Genomic DNA, 6,013 nt, shown 5'->3' on the forward strand with positions numbered 1-6,013 from the left:
ATTCCTCTAGAAGCCATAACTGTATTTAAAGATTCTATAAATTTAACTTTAATTCCAATTTATTCATTAGGTTATTTAGCTATAAAATAATATATGCCTGCAAGTTATTGTTTTTACTTTTATGAGGTGGTTTCGACATTTGAGTAACTCACCTGTATCCTCTAAGCTTTCTATGGACCAAAATGTCCAAATAAAATAAGAGGAAAAGTAAAGACCGCAACGTTCCCAAAACCCACAAACTCAACCACAATCTATATATTCGGTTGCTTCTTTGCCACAATCATGTATCAAATCTTTACGGTAACCCCACCAGCGCACTTAATCTAAGGGCATATTTGGATCCACCCAAGCTCGTTGAAATTAGCTACAAGTGCTTTAGATAGGTTTTGGCTCCATTTGAATCCGGCTAGCTAAAGTTAGCCACGTAGAATTACTTACCTGGTGGATCTTAATAGACCCTGATGGCTATCTACTTGAAACTATCTATCACCAATAGGTGTGCCCCACTTGTCCTGTAACATGGCTCCATAAAACTTTATAATCCATATGCCTATGGTGCCCTCTCCTTAACATACTTGGTACTAGCAAGGATGCAACACCGCCACTAACATTAATGGTACAATTAAATAGCCCCGTGCGGACCTCATTTTTTTAGCTTGAATAATTACGGTAGTGTAGTATGTGAACGTACACACAAATACACACTACACCCACACAAGCACCACATACACCTGTACGCACACTGGATCTACAAACTATACATACACAACGTGCTTCTAGATATCAATGAAGTTGCACAACACTTCGTAGGTAACGAGCAAGGCCGTCCTTACTTGGAATCGAACCTAGGTGGGTGTACTCCCCACCGGGAGACGTACCACTGCGTGCTGTCCTCATTTTTGTTGCAACACAAACTCCAAAACAAAACTTCATTGGAGCTTAAGAGCTCACCGAAATTCATGTTGTGTTTTGCAGCGGAAGTACACCTACCCGAGGTCATGATAGATTTTGTCTTCTAAATCTGTCCACAAATATATGAGATGAATAATTACGAATAGTTGTAATCTATAAATGGACAGTGGAATCTGAGAGACAAGGAAAAAGGGAAAAAGATGTAAGAAAGCTGAATGTCCGGAGAGGCTATAGCTAGAAGGGTTTTTGCTGTTTGGTCTCCACGCTTTGCAAGCTTCAAGATTCGTGCGCACCGGGACCGATGGATGTGATTGTTTCTCCAACCTCCCGGTCATCCCGGTGATAGGACATCTCGACATTTCGACTTGGGGAAGGTTGCTCGCAACCCGAGAGCTTGTAGAGTGGAGATCTCCCACAGCTAGGAGACCGTGCGGCAAAGCTCGACCGTAGTCCCTGATTTCTTTTTTTCATTTTTTTATTTTCTAGAACATTCATAATTGTTTCGTAACATTTTAAATTGTTTCTAGGTACTGCTCTATAAACTGTCCGAATAATATGTGAAACAATTGGCAAATGTTATGAACAAAATAAAATGTTCCAGAACATTAGCTTTTCTTCTCAGAAATCAGAATAATTATTCATGATTCATCCTGGTATGGTGGGTCTAACTGGTTGACCTTTGCTCGAACATTTATATTTGTTTCTGGAATAATGATTCCATCTTCTCATGATTAGTCTAACGGAGTGGATATTTAATGGAAAATTTTCCACAACATCAAAAACTAACTACTGCAACATTAGAAATCACCTCTTGCAACATTACCAAAATGCATAAAAAAGACTCTGACATCCCATTCGAATTCTGTGATAGAAAACTTCCCACTACAATATGACATACATGTGTCATATGCTTCATGTAACATCCACTAAGAGCGGTAAAATGAAAAAACATGGTTTGCAACATCGATGCGTGCCTTTTATTATATTTCAAATTTATAATTGTAAAATTTTTATATTGCAGTTGCAACATCCCAAAAGCATATTAAAAATTTAAACAAAATATATATTACTTGGTAGCATGTAATGAGAACGCCTAATATATAGAATTGCATCATTCAATATGTGATATTGCAACATATGACATTTGTCACCATAACACAAGCTAGATGAAACTCTCACTGCAATATTATCGCATGTTTATCGTACAAAATATGTATACAAAATTCCCACTGCAATATTCACCGCTGTGATTGGAGTGTCACTCCTGTCACAACATTATCGTATGCCTATTGCAACAAAATGCATGTAAAAAATTCCCACCGCAACTTTCTGTCGTTGGATAGGACAGTAGCCTAATCAAGCTAACGTGCTTAGAAGCTAAAAATATGTCACCTGTAGATAGGGCTGTGCTGTTTGGTCATCATAATGAGCTAGCAACTTCTTTTTTAATTACTAGGATTGTGCTTGTGCCTTGCTACGAGCAACAAAATATTTATTATATTGTAATACATTGAGTATTCAATAAGATCATAATAGTGTATTAAATAACCAAAAAAATCCTAACAAGAGTATAAAAATATAAAAACATAGTGCTTTGTTATCATACAATCCTAACAATTTGTTGTTTTTTAGTCCTATAGAGATACACAAGGATCAATTCTACATAAGTGTCAAAGCAAATATGAAAACACATAAAGTGGCTCATATCCAAGCCTTGAACTATTAGGAAGTGTATAGGACTTTGAGTAAGAAGGCATGAAGCACTCATAACATTAAGCCCATGCATGCCATCTGATGCTAACAAACAATTATTTTGCAAAGAAAACTAAGACTAAAAGAGTGCCATCTTTGACCTTCCCCCTGCCGCAATCTTGTCTTGTTCTACATAATTGTATTCACCTTTGCCTGTACACGGTAGGATTGCTTGAACTATTCTACTAAAGTAAAGCAATAAACATGTAGGATTGCTACAATAGCACTGATTGATCTTCTATATACCTATCTCATCAATAGCATAAGCTATGAAGAGTATTCATTCTTTTCACCAATCCATAGTAAATAATAATGTGTAGACCGCATTAGAACACATAAAAGGATGCAAAGGTGAACAATATGAGGCCAATCAATATACTGTTGAATCATAGGCTTTCCCTTCCATCGATAACAGCCGGAAAAAGCTACAAATAAAGTTCACAGTTTCAAAAGACAATGACAAAAAAACCAAGTAGATATTGTCATCTTTACCTGATTTACAGTTTCCCAAAATAACCAGATGGAGTGCATTCATAATATTGCAATGCAGATTCAATTCAGAGTCTTCAGTGTAACGCCCGTGAAAACTACGAATTTAAATCACCCGTTAAAAATGCATTCCAAAATTTTCCGACCGTTGAGCCCCAACAAATCTTCTCCTTCCCGTCGGACTCGCCATTCCGGCCCTGACGTTGTCAACCCTCCTTTTCTATTCCCCGTATTTTTCGCCACGTGCCAGTCAAGTTCATCACGCGCGCCGGTCAAATCCCGAAATTTTCGCCACTTTCCCCTCCCCTTTTTCCTCTTTTTCCTCTCCTTCTCCCTTCCTTTTTTCTTTCTCCTTTTCCTTCTTCCTCCTCTTCTCCATCCTCCTTCCCTCCTTCTCTCTCTCCTTCCTTTTCTCTCTGGTGCCAGGCGCCCGGCCCTTCCCTCTTGGCACCACCCGAGCACCGCCTGCCCCTGCGCGCGCCTCGAGGCGTACAGCGCCCACCCCTGCGCCGCGCCAGCCCCACCCGCACGCGCTCGCGCGCGCCCATCCGCTCGTACCAGGCCGCGCGTGCCGCACCGCGCGCCGCCGGCCGTGCCGGGTCGCCCGCTGGCCGCCGCGCACCACCCCCCTCCTGGCGTACCTCCCCGCGCCGTCGCTGCCCCTGTGCGCCCTCGACGACCGCGCCTTCCCACCACGCCATCCCACGCGCCCGTCCACTCCGGCACGCCACCGGCCAGACAAGTTCGGCCGCCGTCAAGTCACCAGCCCCGCCGCCTCGGGCGCCGTCGCCCTTCCCGCCACCTATAAAAGAGGGGCCGAGCCCTGCCGCCTCCCCACACCACCAACACCATCCTCCAAGCTCGCCGGCCCTCCTCTTTCCGCCTCCCCGGCGCCAACCGCCGCCGCCGCCAAGAACTCCGCCGCCACCTCCTTGCCGCCGTCGGCCCTCTTGCTCCGGCCACAAATCGCCCAAGGTGAGGGGTCAAATGGACTCCTCTCATCCTCCCCTATCTCCCCCGCCGCCGGCCATGTCTTCCCCCCCACCTCTGTTCTGAACCAGAGGAAAAAAACAAGAAGGATAAAAGGACTTCAAATTTCGATCTGCCCCACTTTTTCCTTTTAATTACAATCTGGTCCTTCCACCTCTCTCCAGGGATTCTCACAGCTGAGCCCTTCCACTTTTTAGAATAATTACAATTAGGTCCTCGGTTCTCGCAATACAGTCCTAAACCTCCTAATTAAGCCCCTAATCCCTATTTAACTCGTCATTTCATGCGCCAAACTTCCTCCAATTGATCCCAAATTCGACCACGGCCTCCTCTCATATATTTCCACCAAGGCATATCCAAATTTCATGAAAATAATCCTCCTACCTATTTTCCATTCACATTTCCTGTTCAGAGCTCAACGGGTAAAATCTTATTTCCTTTTTATTTATTGTGTGCTCGTTTTTGTGTGCCATAGATCGCGGTGTACCCGAGGAGGAGCACGAGGAGGAGTTCGACCATGAGCCCGAGCCCGAGGACCAGTACCGCGAGCAGGAGCTCTCGGAGGGCTTTGAGAACGGCAAGTCCAACCTCACCCTTTTGATGCATATTTAATACCTAGTTTTCAAACACAACCTATTGGCCTGTTTTATAAAATGCATATTGTTTTATCGCAAGACATGGTTGGATAGCCACCCCTTGATTGTTGTGATTATTCCTTGTTGTCCTATATTTGTCTCTAAATATGAGTTGCTCTGTTTAGATGATAAATACTGCTAGAAAGCTTAGGAACTTGCTACTCTTATTCAATCATGACTACACTTGTTTATTCAGAGAATAAATGTGTGAGTGTGTTCAACTTAGGAGATGGTTTTTTGGGTGTAAAGAGAAGTGGTGCATAGATGAGATGGATGGGTGTTTCTCGTGTGAAATGCCGGGTTGTTGAGCTCGTACCTTAGTGGTTGAGCAAGGTTGGGAGATATCCATCTTGTCATGGCTAAGGACCGAGTTGATGTGTCATCTTACCTAATTCAACCATCGTGCAACTACTCGACCGTTGTATGGGCAACGGCTTAGCATAAACCCCACTAGCTAAGCTGCTAGGCTTCAGGTGTGCTGGTGAGCAACGGGAGCCCATGGAAAAGGATTAAGCTCTTGGTGACTTAGGTCCCGGTTTTGACCTCGTGGATGGGTCGTTAACCCCTTGGGTGCTTCTGTGTTGACTAGTCAGTTTTGGCTAAGGTGGGTAATGGCTTTGTTAGGATCCGCACCGGCACTAAGGTGATTCGTGCTGCGGTACCCTACTTGTGGGAAAAGTGTACAACCTCTGTAGAGTTAAAACCTATCCGGGTAGCCGTGTCCACGACATTGGACGAGTTACGGCTTGGTCACATAACTAGCTTTTGGGGATGGTTGATTTCTTCGGTGTGTGTGGGATTTTGGAAGTGTCCGGCAGTTGTGCCGTGTGCTACGGCGGATGGGGAGTCCGGTAGCGATAAAACTTGGATCCTTTGTGTAGGATCAACCCCACTTAATGTTTCGGTTATTAAATAAAATACTTGTGAAAACTCTTTGAAAATGAACCCTTGCATGAGTTGAAAATCTAGCTTTATTGCAAATGAACCTTAACCTTATCCTTGTTGTATCCTATGCATATTCTTGCTGTATCCCCCTCCGTGGATGGGGTTAGACTTGTTGAGTACTTTTGTACTCACCCCTGTTTTGTTGCTTCAGAGGAGGATCCGGACTACGTCGCCGAGGACTTCGAGTAGGAGGTTGCGTCAGCACCCAACGCTGCCTGCGGTGTTGGCCCTTTTGCAGGATGCTTCCGCTGACGCATAGTTCCGATTGCAGCCCGGAGTCCGACTGGACT

Source organism: Setaria viridis, chromosome 1 (genome assembly GCF_005286985.2).
Source record: "Setaria viridis chromosome 1, Setaria_viridis_v4.0, whole genome shotgun sequence".
Classification (NCBI taxonomy): Eukaryota; Viridiplantae; Streptophyta; class Magnoliopsida; order Poales; family Poaceae; genus Setaria; species Setaria viridis.